This window comes from Chamaea fasciata, unplaced genomic scaffold (genome assembly GCF_029207755.1).
Source record: "Chamaea fasciata isolate MVZ Bird 193981 ecotype frontalis unplaced genomic scaffold, bChaFas1.0.hap1 SCAF_4, whole genome shotgun sequence".
Taxonomy (NCBI): Eukaryota; Metazoa; Chordata; class Aves; order Passeriformes; family Sylviidae; genus Chamaea; species Chamaea fasciata.
Window position 1 is genome coordinate 28,138,613 of NW_027094089.1, and position 23,664 is coordinate 28,162,276.

Here is a 23,664-nt window from a genome sequence, read left to right on the forward strand (position 1 = left end):
TCAAGGGAAACCTGCAGGCACCTGCCTCTGTGTGCTTCCTTTACATTGCCACATCTCAAGCTTGCCTTCTCAGAGGCACCCTGTGCTTCCCCTCACAGCTGACAGGAGTTGCAGAAGACATGAAAAGTAAGGCCCTTGCATGGCACTGGTTCAAAAATAACAGCTTTTACTGGAATGCAGTAATTACTGGCACCTTGTCAGGAAACATTACCATTTAAAATCTTCCTTTTAAAGTCACTTCTTCCATCTAACTAACTTCTTCCACAGTAGGTGTGGTGATATATGAATTCAATTCTTTTCCAGAAAAAAACCAGTCATTTTTCATAGGTGCCTGGGCTCAGGCCTGTTTCTTTTCCCTTGCATCTTTTGCTGCTGGTAAGTCTGGCATGTTAATCCTCTCTGGTACTGTGCTGAATACTTTCACTCCTAGGGTAAATCAGCTTCTGTGCTTAGAGGAGTGCTTGAGCTGGGGGAGTTAATGCTGTGAGCTGCCCAGTCACTCTTGCGTGTACAAGGGGTACAAAAAAGGGATCTGGAGGCAGATTCAGTTCAGAGAAGATAGAAAGTTTTTACCTTCATTCTTCCCCACTTGGGTGAAGTCAACAGTAACCTCTTTGATATGGTGACCTAAGCATTGGGACAAAATTTGCTTCAGAGTTACTTTGTGGTCTTGGCTCTCTGCCATAGTTTTTCCTTAGTTTAAAATAGGCAAATAATCCTTTCTTGTAAACCCTCAGAGGGCATTTAGAGGACTAAAAAAGTATTGTGTCTGCCAAGTTGGAGACTGGATACACAGAGGTATGCAAGTACCTGGTAGCATGGGATCTATTGCAAAAAAGTGAGAAAAGGAAGAAGTATTTATGATGTAGATTAAAGCAAACACTTAAAAAAATAAAGAGGCCCTAAGAATGGGGCTGGTATCCCTCAGGGGTCTGTGCTGGGGCCAGTCCTGTTCATTATTTTTATGGATGACATGGAAGAGGGTACTGAATCTTTCTTTAATAACTTTGCAGACAACACTAAGCTGGGAGCGTGCGTCGATCTATTGGGAGGTAGGAGGCCTCTGCAGAGAGACCTGGAAAGGTTGGATGGATGGGCAGAGTCCAATAGGATGAAGTTTAATAAGTCCAAGTGCCGAGTCCTGCGTTTCAGCCACAATAACCCCCTGCAAAGTTATAGGCTGGGGATGGTGTGGCTAGACAGTGCCCAGGCAGAAAGGGACCTGGGGGTGCTGGTGACAGCAGCTGAACGTGAACCAGGGTGTGCCCTGGTGGCCAAGAGGGCTAATGGCATCCTGGTGTGGATCAGGAATGGTGTGGCCAGCAGGAGCAGGGAGGTCATTCTTCCCCTGTCCTGGGCACTGGTGAGGCTACACCTTGAGTGCTGTGTCCAGTTCTGGTCCCACAGTTTAGGAAGGACGTTGAGATGCTTGAGCATGTCCGGAGGAGGCAACGACGCTGGTGAGGGGGTTGGAGCACAAGTCCTGTGAGGAGTGGCTGAGGGAGCTGGGGGTGTTTAGCCTGGAGAAAAGGAGACTCAGAGGTGACCTTATCACTCTCTACAGGTCCCTGAAAGGTGGGTGTGGGCAGGTGGGGGTTGGTCTCTTTCTCCAGACAGCAACTGACAGAACAAGAGGACACAGTTCTAAGCTGCGCCAAGGGAAATATAGGTTGGATATTAGGAAAAAGTTTTTTCAGAAAGGGTGATAAAGTACTGGAATGGTCTGCCTGGGGAGGTGGTGAGTCACCATTCCTGGATTTGTTTAAAAAAAGACTGAATGTGGCACTCAGTGCCAAGGTTTAGTTGAGGTGTTAGGGCATGGGTTGGACTCTATGATCTTGGAGGTCTCTTCCAACCTAATGATTCTGTGATTCTGTGATTTTGTAATGATAAGGAAGTAAAATACCACATGGCCATCTGATACTGTCAAGGCAATGAAGAGTGCTGCCAGCCAGTCCTTGGGGCAGCATGTCCATGCTGCCTGCTGTAGACAGTGGGAGCCATCAAGGTAGCTCTAGGTGAAACAATGGGATAAAACCCTGCAACATGGTGCTGGGTTATCCAGGGGCCCAGAACAAGTGGTCTAGAAGTGTGGAATTAAAGAGGCAGAGATATCCAGAACCAGCCTGAAGATCTGGGTTTGGATTATGGGATTAGAAAGGCTTTCAGCCTTGGAGGTTGGTGCCACATTTCTCTCCTGGGCAAAAAGTTTTGTTCTGAGGCAGGCAGGGCTGCTGATGGTAGGATGGGATGCCTCCTCCACTACTTCTCCAATAGATGATTTGGAACTTTACACTGGAGTTGTTATGGCATGTTTTTAGGCTAACTTGTGTGCTGAGTCTCAAGTGCCCTGCTTGTCACTGAAAAGTAGTCTGGATAAAGCATCGGTTAGCTCCCTGAGACATTATTAAAATTAGTTTTAGTATCTCCAAAGTAATTAATATTTATATGTCAGCAGAGGGGCTAGAATCATTCTCTCAACACACACAGAAGCCTTGTGTGTGGTGCCTGAAGCATCTAAGCCATCAGTGTCTAGGGCCAAAATCTGACCTAGTGTGAATGGCACGACGGTAGCACGACATGTGGTTATATGTTATGCACTTCGACTTGATTTCACATGGGAGAAAATGGCAATTCATAAGGAAGTCTTTGTTTAAAGAACCTTCCCCATCTCGCCGATGAGGCCAGGAGGTTGCACAGTCTCCCCTGGCACTGGGACAAGGACTGTGCCTCAGTGTCTTTGTTTTGCTTAGGAGAGCTCTTGAGGCTGGTTGCTCAAGGCATGGCCACCAGCTGTGAGGCCAGCCAGAATTTCCTTGGCTATGCAACACGCCGATTACTTGCCCGCTTCCTGCGCAGAGCTTACGTGGTACACAGGACTTTGTCCAAGCCTTCTACGTCAAAAGGGAATTAAATTTCAATGCAAACACAGGTTGCATAGTTGAGCCCTTAAGCCTACAACAAACTGCAGTTTAATCTGCTGCTGCTGTAGACAGGCTATCCTTGTTAAATAGTTTAAATTTAGCTGGTAGAGCCCTTGAGAGATTATTTTTGGGACACATTGTGTTTACTGATCTCCACTAATCATGTTATCTACTAATTCTGCTGTTCAAGAGCACATGCCTAGACTTTGTTGCTAATTTGTCTCTCTCCCATATGAAGCAGAGACTCAAGAAAATTAGAAAATTACTCCAACTGTTTCTACCAGGTCCCTTGATAAGTGCTTTGAGCAGTAGATCTGATCTGCACAGCAAGGCTGAATCCTGGCTGACCTTTTCTTTGCTCTGAGTTTACAAACATGAGAAGGAACTTTGTTTACTGCAGATGTGCATTTTGCTGGATGCACTAACAAATGTCAGCAGTTCAGCAGTCAGTGCTTTCCTTGCTCTGCTGCTCAGAAGTACTGTGTTGTTGGATGAAGGTGCTCAGACTGTGGCACTGGGAAGCATAACACTCACTGCACTTGGTCCCTTAGTGTAGCCCCCTTTTGCAGAAGTATTTCTTACAGGAGAAGCCCCAATACTTTCTTTTTTCCTGTTTTTCATTTTCTTGTTGTTGTTGTTGTTGTTTTTAAGCTTTATTGCCTTAGCAGTGAACTAAGGCATCCAAAATGTGAAGGAGTGCCCTGGGAAGCAGATGAGGATGCTACACAGACATAACTATGTGTGATTTTTTTTCAGGCACTGGTGGGGAATGAACCTCTTCTTCTGCCACGGTTTAGATGCTATAAAAATCCCTGTGATGGAAAGGGTATTTTCTTCAACCTTTCTGCTCTGGGAGACAGTGCTAGGTGTCAGGACAGTACAAGCAAGGGCACAAAGAGTTTGGAGATTAATTAATAATGAGGATTTAGTTATGAACTGATAAACTGTCATGGAATGGATACACAACTGCTGTGGTCATGCTGCTCCAGCTTGTGTGCTATGGTTTGTCCTTGGAAAATCCACCATGCAGTTACATACTCACATACATAGTGCTTGGGAAATTTAACATAGTATACTGTCCCTGTTTAAACTTCGTAGTCAAACCTAAGTTTAAAATCCCAGCTGGACCATCCCAGACCTTAAGAAAAAATATTCTGGTTCACTGCACAGCTTGGAAAATAGTAGTATTACAGTTAAACTACCTCAAACTCCTCTGTAAGGTCTATATTCCACTTTTTTTGTTAGCAGTACAATGACAGCTGAAATATGCATGTGTAAAGGGAAGAGAGGGAAAGAGTATATGAGGGGAAAATGCTATTATAGAATTTTTTTCTTTGAATACATACATTGGCAGCTCTTCTCTGAGTTCTCTGGTGGGCTGTGGAGACAAAACAATCTGATTTTCAGACAACATGTTCAAGTATGGACAAGGATGTGCTGTGTTGTTAGGGAACTCTGTGGGGCCCAACATAATATTAAGTGGCTGAGAAGGGCACTGTTGGGAGGGTAAGAACTAGAACTGCTGTCAGGAAGACTTCAGTCTATTTTCTGCTTGTCCTGAGGAACCTATCTTGGTACAAATAGAATTAAGACCAATAAAAATCCGTCCAACTGTTAATTTTATTATTGGATAATAATATTTCCAATATCTTCTTATCTTTATATTATAACTGAGGAAGTTTCCCTTTCAAAAGTGGTAGAGAACAAAGGCATTTTCTGTTTGCAATCACAAAGTTTTGTTTTCTTTATGTAGCCTCTTGTAAAATGTTTTTCCAAGAGTGCTTCATGCAAAAGTAAGAAGTGACATTAAGCAAATGCCTTTGCACAAAATAGAAAAAAGTATAATCTGCTGCTCCTTGGTGGCTGTTGTATTTTTATGCAAAGACTATGAATGTATCTCCTCCAGTTCCTTTATTTCTGTACTCATCAACTCCCTGTATATGATTGTGACACTTTCAACAGAACAGTTTCCATGGACAGACCTTGATGATTGAAGAGGATTGTGCTGAATAGTGAATTATATAAGTGTGAATAGGTATTATTTTATCTGATGAGAGAAGTCTTCCTTTCCTCTAGAAGATCTGCCCAGCAAAACACAGAGATTCAGTGGCTTAATATTCAATTTCTGTCATGGAGGAAGTAATCAAATGGGCTGATGAAATGGGACTCCAAATGAACACTGAAAAAAACCCAGTTAGTAGATGAGTCTAAAGTAGATAAATATAAGGCCATGAATCTAGGAAAATACAATCTTAACCATGTCTACATGATGCTGAACTTGGAAAGAGGTCTTCGAGTCACTTTTGAGGGCTTTCTTCAATTAACTTTCAGTATACAACAGCAGTATGCTAACAAGCCCCACAAAATGTTGGTCAGCATTAGAGGAGTGATGAAAAGGAAAAGGACACTCTTTTATTACGCATGTGCACAACTTAAATTCTGTGTGCAATTCCATTCTCTACACTGCAAGAGGAACTTAGAAGAAGGGAGCAATCATGATCACTGTCTTGTAAGGGGATATTAAAATACAGGACATTAAAGAGACTCTTCATTTTGGAGCAGAAGAAGCTGGAGTGCTATGCCTGAAGCCTACAAAATCAGAAGGCAGGTGGACAGGCCTAATGCACAACTAAATTCCCAAATACTGAGACTTAGGTCAGTCACTGAAGTTGTCAGAGATCAAAGATGAGAGAGAAAACACTCCTCTGTGTGAGTAGTGAATTTCAGAATTTGATCTTGCAGGAGACTGTAGAAGCAGATGGTATCAGCATATTCAAATATACATCAGACAATTAAATGGGTAATAGGCCTGGAAACAGTTAACTTAAAGGTCTAAGGGGCACAAAAAGGGGGCATGTATCCTCTAACAGCCCTGAGCACAGCATCTGAGGGTGTGGGAGGTGGAAGCTGGAGCATGTGGGAGCCAGGGGAGCAGCAGGCTTGCGTGACTGGCGTCTCTTCTTGTGCTGCTGGAGGCAGAGCATGGGGCTGGCTGCACCCATGGTCTGACCTCTCCCTCCATACCCAGCTGTTCAGCTGGACACTGTCCAGGGAGAGACAACCACAGCCAGGGCTTGCTAAAGGGCAGGGAGGGATAAAGAGCTAGGACCTCATGCAGCTGACAAACACAGGCTGGTTCCAAATCAGCTCTGCCCTTTGAAAGAAACTCTTTCTCACTGAACGCTTCGCTCCAGCACCACGCTGGGGAGGGAAGAGGTGTACGACCAGTGCATCCAGTCTGGATGCCTTACGGATATCTGAAGTACATGACATAAAGTCAAGCAAGGCCAGTTAAAACTTATCCTTGTGTGCAATGACGAACTGAGTTTAAGTAGGTCCCAGCTTTAATAAATGAGGCCTAAAACCCTGCCTTCTCTCTTCATAGGAAACAACACAGTCACAAAGATTAGATTACTATATATTGAATTTATACATACTTTTATTAGAAATCTTCTGAATCATCTTTTAAAAAACACCCTATTTTTCTTTAAACAGGAAATATTTGTTTCTTTTGCTGAAGGTTGCACTTGATGCCTCCGTTTTTTTAGTGGAAATGTTTATGTTTTCAAGAAAATGATTTTTTTCCTCATGTTTTGTTTTGGAAATTTTAGGGAAAAGTTTAGCAAGTGTTTTGGGTTTGACTGTTGAGGTCATGTTCTGTTTTGAAGTGGTTGTTTCCCCTCTGACAAAGCCAAAGCTGAGGACATCTGTTACCAGGACAGATCTGTTGTGTCACTAAGAAAACTTGTGGGGAGCTCTGCAGTGCTGGGTACTGACAGCAAGGCTTCCCCTCCTGCCTGCACATGGGTTGGGGAAGAGACCTGATGTGCTAAGAGGGCTCCAGGTGTGCATATGCAGCCCCCTCTCTATCCTTAAATGCAATACTTTATTGAAATATTCTACAGGCAGCAGTTTTCAACAAAATGCTGTTTTGTATACAGAATGAAATGAAGGAAAATTAAAAACAAAGTAAAACAAAAGAAGACCATACAAGAAAAGTTCCAGAAAACTTTGCAGCTTGACTTTTTCTGTAATCTGCTACAGCTATCCAGGCCCCTAAGAACTCATCAGTGAAGAAGAAGGCAATGGAATTGACTTGAATGTACCACTTTTGGAAAAGCAAGATGATATTCTATCCTTGGCCACAACATCAACTGAAAACATTTTTCTATCAAAAACTAAATTCAGTGGACACACTCATTGACTCGCAGGACTGATTTGTCAGCAGAAGGTGGAGTTTCTTTTATTTATCCTTCTCCTTTTTTTTTTTTTAATTTTTAAAAATTAGTCTTATTGGAACTCCCTCATCTGTGAGTTCATGCTGGAACCCACTGCCATTTACTGTTCAATAAAAGGGCAGAATAAACTTAAGTTAGAAGGAATGGCAAAGGTTTGTGAGTGATAAGACTTCAGCTTCCAGCTGAGACCACCTTGCCCTTTGGCATGAAGAGGTGTGCTCTTTTCCTTTCATCATTGACTGTACCTCAAGTTTAAAAGATGCAGAGTGATAGGACATTTAATCAAAACCATATGTTAAAAGAAATACTCTCATGATTATTTGCTCAACTTTTTTATACTCTTAATTATGGTGACACTGGAATAAGTTCTCTTCAAATGTCTATATTTGTACCTCACTCTAAGAGATTCTGCAGAGCCTTTCCTGCTGTAATATCTCTCCTGCTGTAACAACTCCTTTAAAAACACAGCAGCAGCTGCCTGTCACTTCAACAAGTTCTTTATTTAGCAGTCTTGTCAAGAGTGTGTTTGTTGGAATAGAAAATCCTTTTTTCTTTCCTTAATTGTCTAACCTTTTATCAAACAATATATAAAACTTTGATAGTAAGAAGCAAAATAGCAAGAATTGGCTGCCATTACATCCTAAGGACTCTTCACATCCATGGAATTTCTGGTGTTTGCAGCAACCTCCTCTGCCTTGTTTTTCACTGCTCATTCCAAGAGTACCTGATAAACGTCAATGATGAAATAACTTCCCTTTTATTAAAGAACAAAATTGGAAATATACATATATGCCACGTTTAGATAGTTAAAAATGCCTTTCTGTAGGATTTTTGGCTAATTCTCCTTTTGTCTTCTGAAAATGACAAGTCTTCAAAAGTTTTGAAAACAAGTCCCATCCATTCCAGCAACTATGTGTTTTCTCCTTCCTTTATCATACCCACTATTTTTTTCTTCTTCAAATAGAAACATGTATGACTAAATTCTCTTCTTTGCTGTTCTCTCAGTGTGATGCCCTGAACAAACTACTCTTGTGGGTAGTTTGTAAGAAAGAGGAAGAAAAGTGACAGAAGGGAAGAGTTTTCTGAGTTTCTAATTGAAATTATCAACACATTATCACCACAGCTGGAAGAGCAGTTTGTCAGGCACAGCAGTGCAGGTGCCTGCTGAGGAAGTGTACCTAGTTATAAGGGCACTGAAACCTCTGCAGCTGGTTGAGACCTCCATGAGCTCTGCCTGGGCAGAGCAGTGGCTCTCATGGCAGCTGGGATGTCTGCAGGAAGCTCACTGGACATGAGACATTCCAGACATCTCTGATGCTAGCAGGAATAACTTCAGACTGTTTTAGCTTCTGGAGAAGGTCATGAAGGTACTCACAGGGCTGAAGCACCTCCCCTATGAGGAGGTGGGATAGTTCAGCCTGGAAAAGAGAAGGCTCCAGAAGACCATACCTAAAGAGTAACTGTAGAAAAGATGGGGAGGGACTCTCTCTCTCTTGGGGTCTATAGTGATAGGACATGGGGCAATGGCTTTAAACAGAAATAGGGTAGATTTAGATTAGGTATTGAGAAGATATTCTTTACTGTGAGGGTGGAAAGGCACTGGAACAGGTTGCCTAGAGAGGCTGCTGATGCTCCATCCCTGGAAGTGTCAAGGGCAGGTTGTGTGTGGCTTTGAGCAGCATGATCTAGTGAAAAGTGTCCCTGCCTGTGGCAGGGGGTTTGGGACTAGATGATCTTTAAGGTTCCCTCCAACTGAAGCCATTCTATGATTCTATGATCAATAAAAGGCCCTTTTATCAGCATTTAAGCCTTGTCAATAAAGTTGTTGATAATTTTATTATTAATATTATTTATATAAGCTAGATAGTGGTTTTTATGGTTGACTGCCTATGGTAATTCTACTTCAAAAAGCTTTTCTCCAAAGTCATGTTTGTTTAAACTGGGTTGAGATTAATAAGCCTCTTTCTGTAGCTCACATAGCATTTTTTTTTCTTTGTTATTGAAGGAATAAGCCAATTTTAGTCAGCTTTTTAAAAAGATATTTTCTATTTTGTTTGATAGGGTACTCTGAGTCTCTAAAAATTCAAAAGAAAAAATATTGTATTGGAAACCCCTTGTATAAAAGGGTTTTAATTAGATTTTTTTTTTTATTCTGATAATGGCTTCATTACCTTTTAAATTCTTTTTCCTTTGTGCTTACAAAAACGACCAAAAAGTTAGAAGGAAAACATATAAAGAATCTCTTAATCTGGAGGCCAGTGTGGAGAGAAGGAAGAGAAACTGTATTGATAGTGAGAGCTAGAGAAGGAGTAGAGGTGAAATCAGTATAAAATACAGGGCTACAGCCTGGTAGATCCTCACCACATAAAGAGGAGTGGGACAAGCTTTCTTTTTATTTTCCTATCTTTTTCCATTGTAGGGTGGAGATGAGAGCACTCACCTGCAAGCAATTTTTTAAGCACCCCTCTTTTTTTTCCCTCTCACAAATTTTTGCAGTCAAAACAAAAGTAGAATTATTCTAGCCACTGGAAGAATTGCAGTAAATTTCTGTTCTTTCACATTATCAAATGATGATGTAGAGATATTACACATAACTATTAGATTGCACGGTGTGCAAAGGTTACTAATGGCAAAGGTAATTAATGGTAAAAGTTCTTGCTTCATTGGCTCTCATTGAAATGTTGGTATCAGAGGAATGAGAGGAATCAGGTGGGGCATTGGTTCTAGAAGCTGTGGATCTGCAGTAGTGAACAAGGTTCATAGGGTTTCACAGCAGTCTGGGGAGTGCCAGGAGTTCAATATTTGTGGGCACTAATGTGTGTGTGCTTCAGAGTGCCTGGCAGCCAGACAGGTCTCGAATAGACCCACAGCACTGTTGTTGCATTAGCAAGTGTGGATAACACAGGCTGTGCTGCCTGTTTGCTCCCCTGGAAAAAGGAATTGTACCTGCCAAGGTATCTGGGGGGAAAAGTTACCCCCTCTAGATGCTTTGGAACAGGTTTGTGTCAGCGAAAGTGAGTTTGCACCAATTCAGCAACTCGCACTGTGCAGCTGTGGTTTGGTTTTGAGATATGATTACAGATGATGGTCTGTATAGAGGCCAGAGATGCCAGTATGGGGCTTCCATGTCTCTGGCTGCAGTAGGAGCTGTTGATATGGAAGCACTGAGCAGGGTGAAAGGCCTCCTGTGGGGATACTGGTGTCAGGGAGGCTCCTTAGATCCTGTTTGTGCCTGGGATGCCACAGGCCGCCACCCTCTGTGCTGCTGGGGTTTCCTGGATGAAGAATGGGCTGCAGAGGTGAGTCTCCTGCACTGCAGACCTGCGAGGGCAGAGCACAGACTGTCCTTTTAGACCAGCCCTTGGGTGGCTGTGGCTCTTTTGTTGGGGACTGGCAGAGGAGTGGCCTGTGTGGAGTCTGGTCTCCTGAGATAGTACAGGTAGAGTGAGTTTTAAAGTGAATCTGCTCTTGTCTCATGGAGTAATTGCACCTGTGAAGGTGTGTTCAGATCCTTATCTGGCTTATTGGCTCAACAAAAAATTTGTTTGGTGTTGTGTATTGTACTAGGTAGCTCTCTGCACAGGAATTGCATCTCACAGAAAAGCACTGGTACTAATTGCAGATTTTCCAGAAATACTGCAAGTGATTATGGCCTAAAAGTTAGTAAATCTTACTCCATACACACAGTAAAAACTCAATATGGATTCATGTCCACTTCTATAATTCTTTCCTGTTTTTACCATGCAACACTTTAAACATTTTGTATGTAATAACTGTGTGGTTCTAGTAGGAGGTGATGCAGCTGGGTAGCTGCAGTAAAATCTTTGCTTAACCTGATCCATTGGACATAAACTTTCTTAGAGTTTTGCCTGCTTTTGTGGTTAGTAAAACAATGAGCAAAAAATGACTCTAAATATTGCCCTCTTCCCTTGAAGAAATAAAGAACTTCTCTTCCCTTGGAGTCACTTGGCTTAGGACAGTGCTGATGCCAACCACAAGCCCAGCAGTGTAGCAGCTTTCAGTTTGAAGCCATAGTAAAGAAACTACGACCATTTACCTGTGGAAAAGATATTTTCCCAATGAACTATGTGCTAAGTTCGAAATTTGATTTCCACAAGTATTTATGCAAACAAAATCCTTATATTTTTTTTTGGTTGGATGGGCCTAAAAGCTTGCTTGGGAATGAAAGGTTTGCACAATCATATCAAGGAATGATTTTTTCTGTATTTCTTTGGCTTTCGTACATTTGAAGGATGAAGGAAAATCTTTTCTGACAGACCTGTTGACTGTTTAAGAACTGACTACCACTAGACTCACTACTTTGGGAATATAGGTGAGGAAGGAGATGGGTTGGCTTAACAGTACTTGCATCATGGTTTTTTCACACTGCTACATTCAACTGCATAAACAGTTGTAGTCTATTAGGTGCATGTCACCTCATGAGAACCATGGACATGCAAGGAGAGGGTAATAAACAGAGTATGTATGGTAAATCATTGAGGCTGAATTTTTGAGAACTTGCTTATATTAACTTTTTTTAATTTACTTTTCATTTTCACACCTCAACCACAGTAAAGTCTGTGTTTCAATTAAAAGAGAATCATATTTTTTTTTGTCACAATGGGTTTTTTCCCTTTATAGTTTGCTTAATTTACAAGGTGCTGAAGAGTCAGTATTTGTGAAGAAAATATGGAGATCACACATAGTTTTTTCCTTTTTCTCTCATGTCTTGTGGTTTTGGTGTCTTTGTTCTGTTTGGAAAGAATCAGGATGATGTATTCAGGTTGTGAAGAGGTAGAAAACTGCCTTAAAATTTATTGGCATCAGGATATATAAAGAATGCATGTTAGCAAATGATTTCATTCCCCCCCCCCCTTTTTTTTTCTTTTTCTTTTTCTTTTTTTTTTTTTTTTTTTTTTTTTTTTTTTCCCTCTAGGCTGTTCTGGATAAACTGGGACAAGAAAAATTGGCTTGGCTTGGCTTTGCTTGACTGGTGAAAAATAGTATTTATAGTTATGAAGAAGTTATGCATCTCTGAGTAACAGTTTTGTAAGTATAAACTGGAAGTCTGAGGAAGGACTGAAATTTGAAAAAGAAAAATGTAATGTCCAACTGTAATGTAAATGATAAGTTTCTTGTCTTGTCATCCCTTGCAAGGAAAGAAAAGAGGAAATACAGGGATTCAGTGATAAAGAGAGTAAAGGATAGAGAATGTATTTAATGAAACTCAGCATAATTTCAGAAGAAAGAAATTATTCTCCATTATTTGGTAGAAAGAAAACTTAATTTGACCATGTTTCATTAAAATCAATACAATTACAATGACACTGTTAGTGCTGCATAATGTTTTAACTTAAAACTAACACAGAATGGTATCAGTAAAACAAGTACTACATGAATTAAAAGTTGGCCCAAGAAGGGAAATCTCACCAAATGCAATTCTAGCAAGTTCCTTGTCTAGATTATTACAAGACCTTCAACTATTCTGTGTTTTTATCTATAATCTGCATATATTCTTATGTTGTACATAACTGTGATTTTATGTTGTGAAGCCTGGCAGGGTTTTAATCAATGATGAGGACATGAAAGCTGAAGGGCAGTCAGGATGTCTCAGCACAGCAGGCCTAAATACAAAGAGCTTGCCAGTACAAACCAGGCAATGAAGGCTGTGCCTTGTGTAAGAAGTCCAAAGTGTTAAGTCTGTAAGGTTGTAGGGGCCAGTCTGTCCCTTTCCATGCCTCGTCACCACAGTTCTAGGGTAAGAGGGGCTGATGTTGTCATCAGGAGTGCAGTGAAGACAAGGAGGGAAGGGAGAAAGGGAACCAGTACAGTATGCACGTCCAGAGTCCACCTAAAATGCAGAACAAATTTGAAGACAATGATGACAGCAGCTACAAAAGCCATTGGAGGGCTGGAACGGACAGTCTGTCAGTGACCAGCCTAAACCAAATCAGTCTATTTAGCAAAAGAGGGCTAAATAATAGTTGATATAAATTTCGTAAATACCTTTAAGTAATTTTTATTTGCCTGTACATTGCACATTTTTTTTTCTTGGAAGCAAGTGGCAATAGAGGAAATGAAGAAGAGGAGACTGGACAGGTTCATTCCTTTAACACAATACTGTTCATTTTCACAGAAGGTAAGCTTCAGCTAGAAGAGTTATGTTTTAATCAGATGCATGTTGTTGAGTTCAGTGCAGGATAATTAAATGAAATTTTATGGTTGGTGTTTTATAAATGAGTGTTCTAGGTATTTGGGTGAGATTTAATAATCTTCTGTTTTATAAATCTTGAAACTGGAAGGAAAAACATGGATAGCACTATTGCATCCTAGCTTTTCCTTGAGTGAGTCTGCAATGTGCTGTGCATAGCAGGCTCTGAATATGTCTGCTGCCTCGGCTTTCTTTCAAATACTACAAATATTTGACTACATAAAGCTCATGTAGGAACAAAACTGAATTTCCTATTCCTTCAAGCCATATAAAAAGTTAACCTCTGATTTATTGTTAACTAAATGGCAATGAAGGCAAGTAAAACATATCCTGGAATGGAAAACACTTGAGCTTGTTGCTTGCTGTCTTGCGCTGAAGGCTAAGCAAAGATGCCTTGGGGAATTTCCCCTTCCCTTTTGCCAGTGGAAATCTTTTTCCTCACTCACTTGTTGCTGCCATGCCTCAGAGGTTGCTCTGCATCCGGACATGTCCTGGTTCCCCTCTCCGCTGCACCAGCTGCCTACAGAAAGGTCATGGGCCCCAGAGTGAGTGGAAAGCAAGGACGTCATCAGCTGCCTCAGTGCTCATGGGAGGAAGGCAGTTACCAGCAGTGCTCTCCCTTTGTGGTGTGTCCACATTATCCCAGGAACTAGCTTCCCCAGATGCTTTGCCAGGTAGCCTGGTAATCTGCCTAGGAGAGCCGGAATGAATTGTGAAAAGGCCACAGGGCTGGTGGGGTGAGTGCTAAGCTGATATTACCTGTCTGGTCAGGAATTGCAGAGAGTGGGTGTGAAGTAAGGGCATAAGAGGACCAGCAAGAGTGGAGTTTGGGAAGTGATGGATGCTTATGTCTTCTGGATACTACACGTACCCAGCACAGACCACTTCAGGATGGTACTGGAGGTCAAGCTAATTAAGCCTGCTGAGAGAGATGGGGTGCAATGACAGGATGTGTTACCTTGGCCTTGGTGTTATGGTAACATGGTTACATTACAATTTTTAGGCTGGGAGAATGGGCAGAGCTGGCCTGCATCTGCCAGTTTGTGTTGCAAACATCCCCAGTCCAGACCCAAGCACAAGAATGGGTGCCTGGCCATCTTCATGATGAGAAACCAGCAGCGAGGGGCACTGCTCAGGTTGTATCACTCCCCATATCCTGAGCCAGCATGTCCAGGGGAGAAAGATTTCAATACGCATTTTGTGGATCAAGGGTTTTATGCCCAAATGACTGGGAGCTTTGGGCAACACTGAATGGCAAAATAAACTGTACCAAATCTTCAAAGTATTCTGTAATCAGGGATTGCTCATGATTATAGCCTAGCTGATGTGTTGTTCATCTCTGCATTCCTCTATGTGACCTGGAGGGGCACCCACATTAAAGACTATCTTTCTGGGTGAAATCTGAAGCCCTAGCCTGCAGATACCTAAACCCTGGTAAATGGATTCTTGCACAGTCTCAGAAGGACTGTAAGATCTGCAGGCTTTTGGCAGAAGTTCCTAAAGAGAATGCAGAGACCCCATTTTATGTCAGGACTGACAGCTGATACTGCTCAATAAAACTTGGTTTCTTTGTATTTTTCTCTGATTTCACAGACAGCTAATTTTGTGGTAGAAAGGTCTGGAACAGCATACTGAAACCTGTTCTGCCTGTCAGCTGAGCTGCTCTGCTAGTCTGTGATTGCTCTGATTGCTCCCACATAAAATTGACTCTGTCTATTACCTACCAGAAGGGTACAGTATTAAAACATAATAACATAATCTATTGTAAGGCACAAGGATTTTTTTGCTCTGGTTCTGTGTCTCCTCATCTAATTTCATTTTACTCATGCTGGTGCATATGAGACCAGATCTTTAACACAGAATTATTTGAAATTATGAAGGTTGTTTTTATATTTGTGCTTCTTCATTGACCTTTACCTTTAGATGTGGGATCTGTTGAAAATATGAGGCTGTGTCTGCACATGCATTTTTGTAACTAGGCTGTTTTTGTAATAATGGAAGTCTTAAAATAGCTGTGCAATATGATATCCCCACACAATCTTTTCTAAAGCTGACACGTCTGTGGTGAGATTGCACATTACATGGATACCTGCTTTGTTAGCAAAGCAGGAAAACTTTCCCTGGAAATAATCTCTCCCTGAATATGCCCCAGCAGCCCCCCAAAAAACCCCAACCAAAAAATCCCAGGGTAATTCCACAGAAAATGTTCAATTCTGAAAAAAAACCCCAAAACCTCATCTCACCTGATTTTCTTTTCACATTGACAAACATTAAGCCAGGAATTCCTAGCTCAATTTCTTCAAGGTTGTTGATGATGAGGGTACTCTGATCTCTCAGATCTGGGCATGTCTCTGTAGCTGATACCTGATAACACATTCCCTGACCTGTCTTGCCAAATAGTGCAAGCTGCCACCTTCACTTCCTTGCTAAGGCAATTTACACCAGTTTTATGGCATGAAAATTTTCTTCACCAGATCTCTCAAGGAGAATGGCTACTTTTTCCTCATTTTTTGGGATATATGTTATTTTCCATAGAGCTGCCTGTAAGTCGGTCTGTGAACTGGGCAACTCCAATAGTTATTACCATTCTCCTGACAACTGTGATTCTCACAACCACTGGTTTTGATCTTAAGATGAAACCAAAAAATACCTCTCCAAGGCAGAGATTTTGTGTTCTCATTCTAATGCACTCTTTATAAAACCTCACTTGAAAAATTATGTTTGGTCAAGGAAGACTGTGTTTAAAATTTTTGGATGAACAGAAATATTCTTCTGCCATGCTATTCCTGATGCATGTGGAGCAGTTAATCCCCATGTGTGGACCATTTCAGACCACCAGGATATTTTAGTTATGACATATGAACATATTCAATGATTGATTCTTTCACATGCATTGAGTGATTGACTTGAAATTCAATTACTCCTACAAATAAGCAGTGGAAACAGAGGCAACAAATAAAAGAGGTATTTTGGTTACTAGCCGTAATTACTTTTGGCTGAAGCTCTGAGTTTGCATATGATAAAAAGGATTCTCTCTCTCATAATGTCATCTGGCAGTATAAGTCCTCAGAACCTGCTGTGAATATGGTGCTCAGGTATACTTAAAATCCATGGTTTTTCAAACTTGTCAGAAAAAAATGTTAGAAAGATGTCTTAAAAAAGGGTAAGAAAGGAGTAATAAGTCACAGTTTGTTGGCTATACCAAATATGACAGGGCCTTTATAAATACTGAATTGAAATTCCTCTGCTATGCTTTTGTGTAAGACATAATTGCAGTCAGCAGGAGAGGAAGAGTATTTGCATTCGTCTTGACATTTTGGGAATACGCTGGACTAACACACTGGACTAATGAGCATAGGGCAGCGTTGAAGCAATTGTAGTACCTACACCAGAGAACACGCTATGGTATATATAGTGTATAATGTGTATATAGCAAAAACGGTTTTACAAGCAGGAGACCATATGCTCTCTCATATTCCCTGTGAAGAATTAATTACACTGGGTTTATAACCAAGCCTTTTGTCATGCTTCAAAATCAAAAGTTACCGAGGCCCATAAGATTAAGTAAAATAGCAATGTCTTTCTTCCCTAATAGTTGCATAATGTTGGCATCACATATGAGGAATGAGATTTCCCTCCAGTTTACTATGGCTTTTGCTGGAAAAAGATCTAAGCAGATAAAAATCCTTCATGAAAAATCAATTAATCTGATAGCAACTGTGTCATCATGAACTACTTGCTTGCATGCTATCTATCAAAGCTAAGACAAATGTGAAATGGAAATTTTATTCCTTCAGGGGATGAGGAGGTTAAAAGTATAAAGAAAAATGTGTGGTGTAACATTGAAAGACACTTTATGGCTAAGAGTTGGTTTAGGTTTTGGGCAAATATTAAAAAAAATGTAGAATGTGAAAAGAATTTTTTTTTTATCTGAGGGTCTGATGGGTAGTTTCAAGGGCGGTTTATTTTTCTTTGGAATTTTGTGGGACATTTAAAGAGTAATTGGAGACAGAGGTGTATAAATATTCGGTCTGTCTGTGATCACGGAATAGTGGGGTCAAAGGACTTTTTCTAGAAGCTCCTTCTAGAAGTCTGAAGGTCAGCAGAAAAGACTTCTCAGAAGCCATTAGCATTTCAAGTACCACAAGCCTGGAGTGAATGATTGTGGCAGGATTTGTTTATCTTTGTTCAGAGAATGGAAACACGCCTTACAGACTATTTCTTAGCACTTTGTGTGTAAAACAAAACATGAACGGGAATATTAATAGGGTAGAACCTGAATTGTAGCATCTATTAATCATTAGAATTTATGTTGTGCTCCACCAGAAGTAACAGAGGAATAAAAATTCCTTTTGTGCTATCCACTTGCTGAAATGCAGGAGCTTGCCAGGTTACTTTGCCTTTGTAGGGCAGTTGAAGGCATGATGTTGGCCTGTGTCTCTCCTGTAACCCATTCTTAGTTCTCTGCTTTCCAAGAAATGGTACTTGCTGGCAGTATTTGCTGTGGAGTATTTTGTAGGAAAATCATAACATACTTGTTTTTCAAAGGCCAAATGAATAGCATAAATATTATGAAAAAACACTTCCACACTTTATGTAGTGATGTGAGACAGTGACATTACTATGATATCACATCAGTATGGAATCAACTCTGTGTTAATTCCATAATTAACATACAAATATCATCCTAGTTATTGTGTACTGCTGCCCTTAATCTAGATATGCTGCTTGGTCCTGTTTTGTTTTTATTGTCTACAGCATCTTTCTCTGTGAGTGACCTTCCCCAAAGGAGCTCACTGAGTCTATTTTCTCTCTTGTAAAGCTGGAGGCTGCCTACTTCATCCTCCAGTTCTGACATTTCTCAGCATGTGGTAGCATCCCATAATCATGAAAGACAGTGACACAACAGGCAGGGAGACTGCAAGCCCTGGAGGAGGGATGCAGAGATTACTTCTCGTTCTCCCTGGCTCTGGCTGGCATAGGTGCAGGATTCACCCACAGGCAGGGATGCTGTCCTGACCTCACACAGTTCACCTGTGTGCCCTTCCAGGCTGTCCCTCGGTGGCAGTGCTCACACCCTGCACACACACAGCAGAACTGGCCCCTAAATTATCATAGCAACACATGCTGGCCCAGGAAGTTTTGAAAGTCCTTTGCTAGCCTTTTGATGCAGATAGCTGAGCTGTTTTGGCAACCACCAGAGGTGGGGAGGACATGGCAGGGTGATTTCCAGCGCTTTCAAGCCTTCTGGCCCTGGGAAGGGTGTGAGCTCTGGCTGCTGCCTCCTCTATCACAGTGAGTTATTGAGAAGGTTTGAAATTGGTGTCACAACAAATGCTGAGGCTTGGGAAAAAGTTTTGAGGTCAGACCTGAAAGGAGGGATAATACCCTTTTCCCAAGACTGTCTCTTTCCCACAGAGTGCTTTTAGATAGCTGTACGATGCTTAAACTGATAAGATAATTAAGGTGCTAAAGGCAGGCAGCATATGAGGATAAACGTGGCAGCTGCTCTGTGAAGTGGCTTTGGCTGAAAGTTGTGTCCTGGTGAGGTGAGCTGTACATGCCATGCTCCAGACCTGCCTTCCTGGCACATGGAAGAGTGTCAGAGTGAGTCACAGGATCACAAGTAGGTTGTGGTCTGAGAATCATTCTATTAAGCAAAGCTGTCAAAGTGTGATCTTGTTTCTTAGGAAAATCTGTTTCCCAGATTGAGGGTGTATAGTGCAGATACATCAGTCCCAGAGGGCAGGATTCTCAGCAGTCTCACACGCAGGTATCTGGGGGGTCCAGTGACTTTGCTGGCAGCTGTTCCCTGAGTTTTCTTTTCAATTCCCAGTCAAAGCATCTGGACATTCATAAATAGATGTTTTCCACCGGAAAAATGTTCTCCCAGAAGTTCTAAGTTACTTATCCATTGTTTTTTAACTAAATTATTTGCTCCTAATAAGGGATAGCCAAAACCTCACAGCTGAGTCAGCATTCCTTCAGGAGCAAGTAAATAACTCAGTATTAATTCTTTAAATGTTCTCCACTATTAATTGGTCTGCATGAGAAAAAAAAATAACATTTAATGTCCTGAGTAAACATTCACATAACCTAACAGAAAACAATAGTAACGCTAAAGGGAGCTGCTATTTAAATTTCAACCCTGTTGCAGAAGCACAGATCTCAAGCTGTTGTCTTTTATTTTCAAGACACCCAGCAGCCAAATGGGAGCTGACTGTATTGGACTGGGAGGTTACTGCCATTAACCAGAAGTGTAGAGGCTTTGTTTGATGCTGGCAGTACGCTTATAAGAGTTTGTGGTTCAATATATGAGCAAGCATAAATCTCAAGTAACTGTTGTTCTTGAGGCTGTGGGAGATCCCTCTAGTGTATCGCCTTACAACTGATTTTCTAGGAGTCATTCAGCTTGTGAATTAAGTCCCATTTTCAATCTTGTCTGTGATTAAAATTAAACATTTATTCTTATTTTGTTGAACTGAAAAAGAGGAAAAAATATCATTACCTTAGGGTTTTTTTGTTTGCATTTTTTTAAATTCAGTGTTATATTCAGAAACATTTCTAATCAAAGTTATTTTAAAAACAAAAAATCAAATAATTTCTTGACATTTCCCCTCCCTTCAGGCTTTTTCAGTAGAAGCCAATCAACTAATCATGTCCCTGTCTGCAAATAGTTACAGTTGTACCCAAATCTGCATTTTTTGCCAAAAAAGATTATTCAACTGAAAACTCTTATCCTGTGTTGCATGAGGTAATTCTGCTTTTTTAACTCTTTGAAAGAAAACAGTACACCAGCGTACGTGCAAAACAGACTGTGAAATATTATTCTGTGTACTTTTGTAGAAGAAATTATATCATTGATAGTGAAAGATCATTCTTCAGAGCTGTAAGGGTCTGATAAAACTAGAATTACATGCCTGTGATCTTATTTGCCCAAAGTATAATTAAATAGAAATGAGTGCATACATCAAGTGCATTGACGGAATCAGTATTTCCAGGCAAGATTTTGAAGAGTCCCCCGTCATTTCACCCTCGTGGTCTGTCAGGTGGCCTCCTGCACGTGACGGGCAGGAATGGCCAGCTCAGCAGGAAATCCGCTGCTGATGTGAAAAGACAGGAGGCGCACTGGTCTAGTGTGCAGGAGGAGGGAAGGACAGGAGCCCCAGGAAAGGCCTTTGGGGGAACAAAGTGTGAGGGGGGCACCGCAGAACATGGTTAGATTAGAGAAGTGGGTTTGTTGCCATTGGAAAGCTTGGACTGTCCTCCTTTTCTTCTTGTTTTCAGGCAGACCAGCTTACTTTCACCTCTTGAGCAAGTGGGAGACATAGGAAGAAAAACTTCCTTGAGATAAGAGCAGAAGCCTATGTTCTACGTGCACTCAGTGGATCAAAACATGAAGCTTTGCTGACCGCATTTCCTTCTCCATCCACAACGCTGGTATCCTCAGCCTGATATTTCCAAGGTGTGTTCTCACCTCTGACATTCAGGTTATCAAGAGACTAACACTAGCTCGTTATCATATAATTTTTGTGGCTGCAAAGGGGTTTACACACAGACAGAAGAACTGCAAAGTAGATAGAGGCAAGGGAGTTACTGTAAAGAATAATCCAGCCTCATTTTTCCTCATTTGACTCTTCAGTCAATTTTTCTTTTTTTTTTTTTTTTCTTAGTTGGTCAGTACCCAAACTTACTTTTGAGCTTGGTTGGACGACTCAGCTTGAACCCTCAGTATTTTACTTCAAAATTGCTCATGTTTTGATGAGCTGTATTAATGCCTGTGTGATTACAGGAGGAACACTACCCTGGTGGGAGCTTCAGGAGCACTGGGCAGGGGGACCACCCCTCCCCTCAGTCTGTAATTGCAGCCCAGCCAGCCTGCACTGCCCGTGTCCACTGCTGCCCTCCCCAGACTTGCTGGGGGTGCTCTGTGTCCCACTGCCCAGGTCACTGCGGACGGTGCTCAGTTCCAGGAGCCTCCTCTGAGAAAGGTCACACACGCCTCGTTGCCAGCCAGGCTGTGAATTTCTCCTGAGCATCCCTTGAACTTCCTCAGCCTACCCTGTGGTTCGTTCAGCCTGTCCACATTTTTAGTTTGTTTGCAAGAGTTCTGCACGTCAAAAACTTTGAAAATTTCAAGGTATACTTTACTACTGCTAATCTTGACATTTGTTCTTTTAAGCACTTTTAAAAACACCTGAATACTTAAAAATGCAAACAAACATCATTTGGGAAAATAAAAAATAAAAGATAGTTCAAAATTAAAAGCTATATCAAACTTTGATAGCCTTCCTACAAGCTGTTGTTGAGTATTCATTTGTAATTCTCAAAGGCTTCCATTAAAAGTTTGACAATCACATTTCTCTGTGGTGCCTAGTTTTGTATCTGTACGATGTAGTTTCATTAAAGAAGGGATAAAATTATTGTTAACACTATTGGAGTATAACCTAAAGAAAACTAGGGGAGGTGGAACCCCAAAAGAAAATGCAGAACTACTGACACTTGCTGTTGATTACTGCTGGTGAAGTTAAAATGCAGAAGGAAAAAAAAAAGTGAAATGGTATTTTTGACAAAAATAATAAAGCAGGCTCAATAAAACCAAGATGGAACATGAAAAAATGTCAGTATCATTTACAGAATGTTGTGGGTCCCTTTTTGCTTAACAAAATACCTTGTTGTATAAATATTATATTCCACTTCAGGTAACCAGAAGGGCAAATTTTTCAGGAGTGTTTGAGGTAGAAAGCCTGGAGATGATAACAAAAAGGATCGTTTGTACTTCCGTTACACCAGCTTTTTTGGGGCTGTTTTTAGCCGCATCTGGAACCTTTGGATGTAAGAAATATTTCTTGTACTACCATTCTTGGGCCATCAGCTCAGGCATCAGTTCAGCAAAGCACATGCCTGCCTGGAGTCTGTGTTTCTGACCTGGGAGGCACGTGGGCTATAGCTGGGAAGTGCCTCAGCCCTGGGCTCGCCTTAATCCTGTAATCAGCACTGTTATTCTTGGCCGTGCAGAGGGAAAATCCCATGTATCCGCTTGGAATGTGGTGAGAGGAAACTGAGCAAACGAAACCTTCCCCTCCACGGGGCACAAGGAGCCTTGGGGAGGCCTCCCATGTTCCTCGCTGTGCCAGTGCAGCCAGACAGTCCAGAGCTTCAGGGTAACACTGCTGTGCTATCAAAACATGAACTTGTCACTTATCTCACTGACATATTTTTAAGCTTCGGCCACAGTCAGCACTCCACACTGTCTTTATCTGCTGTTCGTGCTTTCACAGGAGGGTGACAGAGGCCATCTGCAAGCAAAAAAGAATTACTGATTGCTTCAGTCTCTTTCACTGAGCAGTCACATTTTGGCTTTGATTCCTTTTCCTTCCTTAAGGCACGGTTGTTTGGGCATTTTTTTTTTTTTATTTTTGGGTTTTTCTTTTTTTTTTTTTTTTTTTTTAGTTTTTAGTTTGCATTGTATGTTGGTCAGTGTAAGTCTTTTCCAATCCTCCCATGCCTCTTTCTTGTTCTTCCACCTCTAAACAGCACCAGAACACAGTCAATACAAAATAATATAAATTGACTTAGCCAAAATACACATTCCCAGCTTTTGGTGAAGCAGAGGATGATCCAGGTTTTTCCAAGCTTTACAGTTATGCCAAAGCTATTTTTCATAGTGTGTTCAGCACGCCATTTCCACATGTAATTGCCCTGATTTTCCGCTTTCTCATGCAACCAAATAAAAACATTATAAGTACCACAAAACCAGAGGACATTTATGGAAGTTTGAAGTAGAATCATACCAACTGTGACAGGTCAGTGTTGGTTTGCCTGCAGAAGGAAATGTTTGAGCAGAGATTAGAGCTATTCTTAGCTCTAGGTCTTAAGCTTGCAGTCAATCAGGTAGAGCTGGGTAAGCACCAGGAACAAGTTCCAGCAGATAACACAGAAATCAGTGGCCGTTCTCAATGTTTCCAGTACCACTACTGTTTTCTTTACTCCATGGCAAAAGAAACAAGGCTGAGCAACAGCTTTCACTAAACTATTTCATGACAGAGTGCAGGATAAATGTATTTGGAAACATTTTTTTTTTAAATCCGTGGCTAAGAAAACTCAACATCTAACCCTGAGCACGGCATGATTTCTCCAGCAGTGTTACTTACATGTGTTTCAGCCAGATCTGTTACTGCGCATATTGTTGTAAACAGATTGTGGTGGTCTGGATCAGTTTGTCTTTCCTTTTTATTTTTCCCAGGTTAGCCTGTGCCCTCCTCCCCTCTCCCTGTCCACCCCTTGCCTG

The 23,664-nt window shown here is 41.3% G+C and overlaps 1 long non-coding RNA gene across 2 annotated transcripts; it reads left to right on the plus strand.

The window, feature by feature from the left end:
• The first annotated feature begins 8,396 nt into the window (after positions 1-8,396).
• LOC136288854 (uncharacterized) lies at positions 8,397-21,977 on the plus strand. 2 transcript variants are annotated; one of them, XR_010720604.1, is made up of 4 exons: positions 12,110-12,211; positions 13,221-13,301; positions 20,661-20,838; positions 21,166-21,977. It is a non-coding gene; the product is annotated as an uncharacterized lncRNA (long non-coding RNA). The 2 variants fall into 2 exon arrangements; XR_010720603.1 differs by lacking the exons at positions 12,110-12,211; positions 13,221-13,301 and adding an exon at positions 8,397-8,529.
• The last annotated feature ends 1,687 nt before the right edge of the window (positions 21,978-23,664 follow it).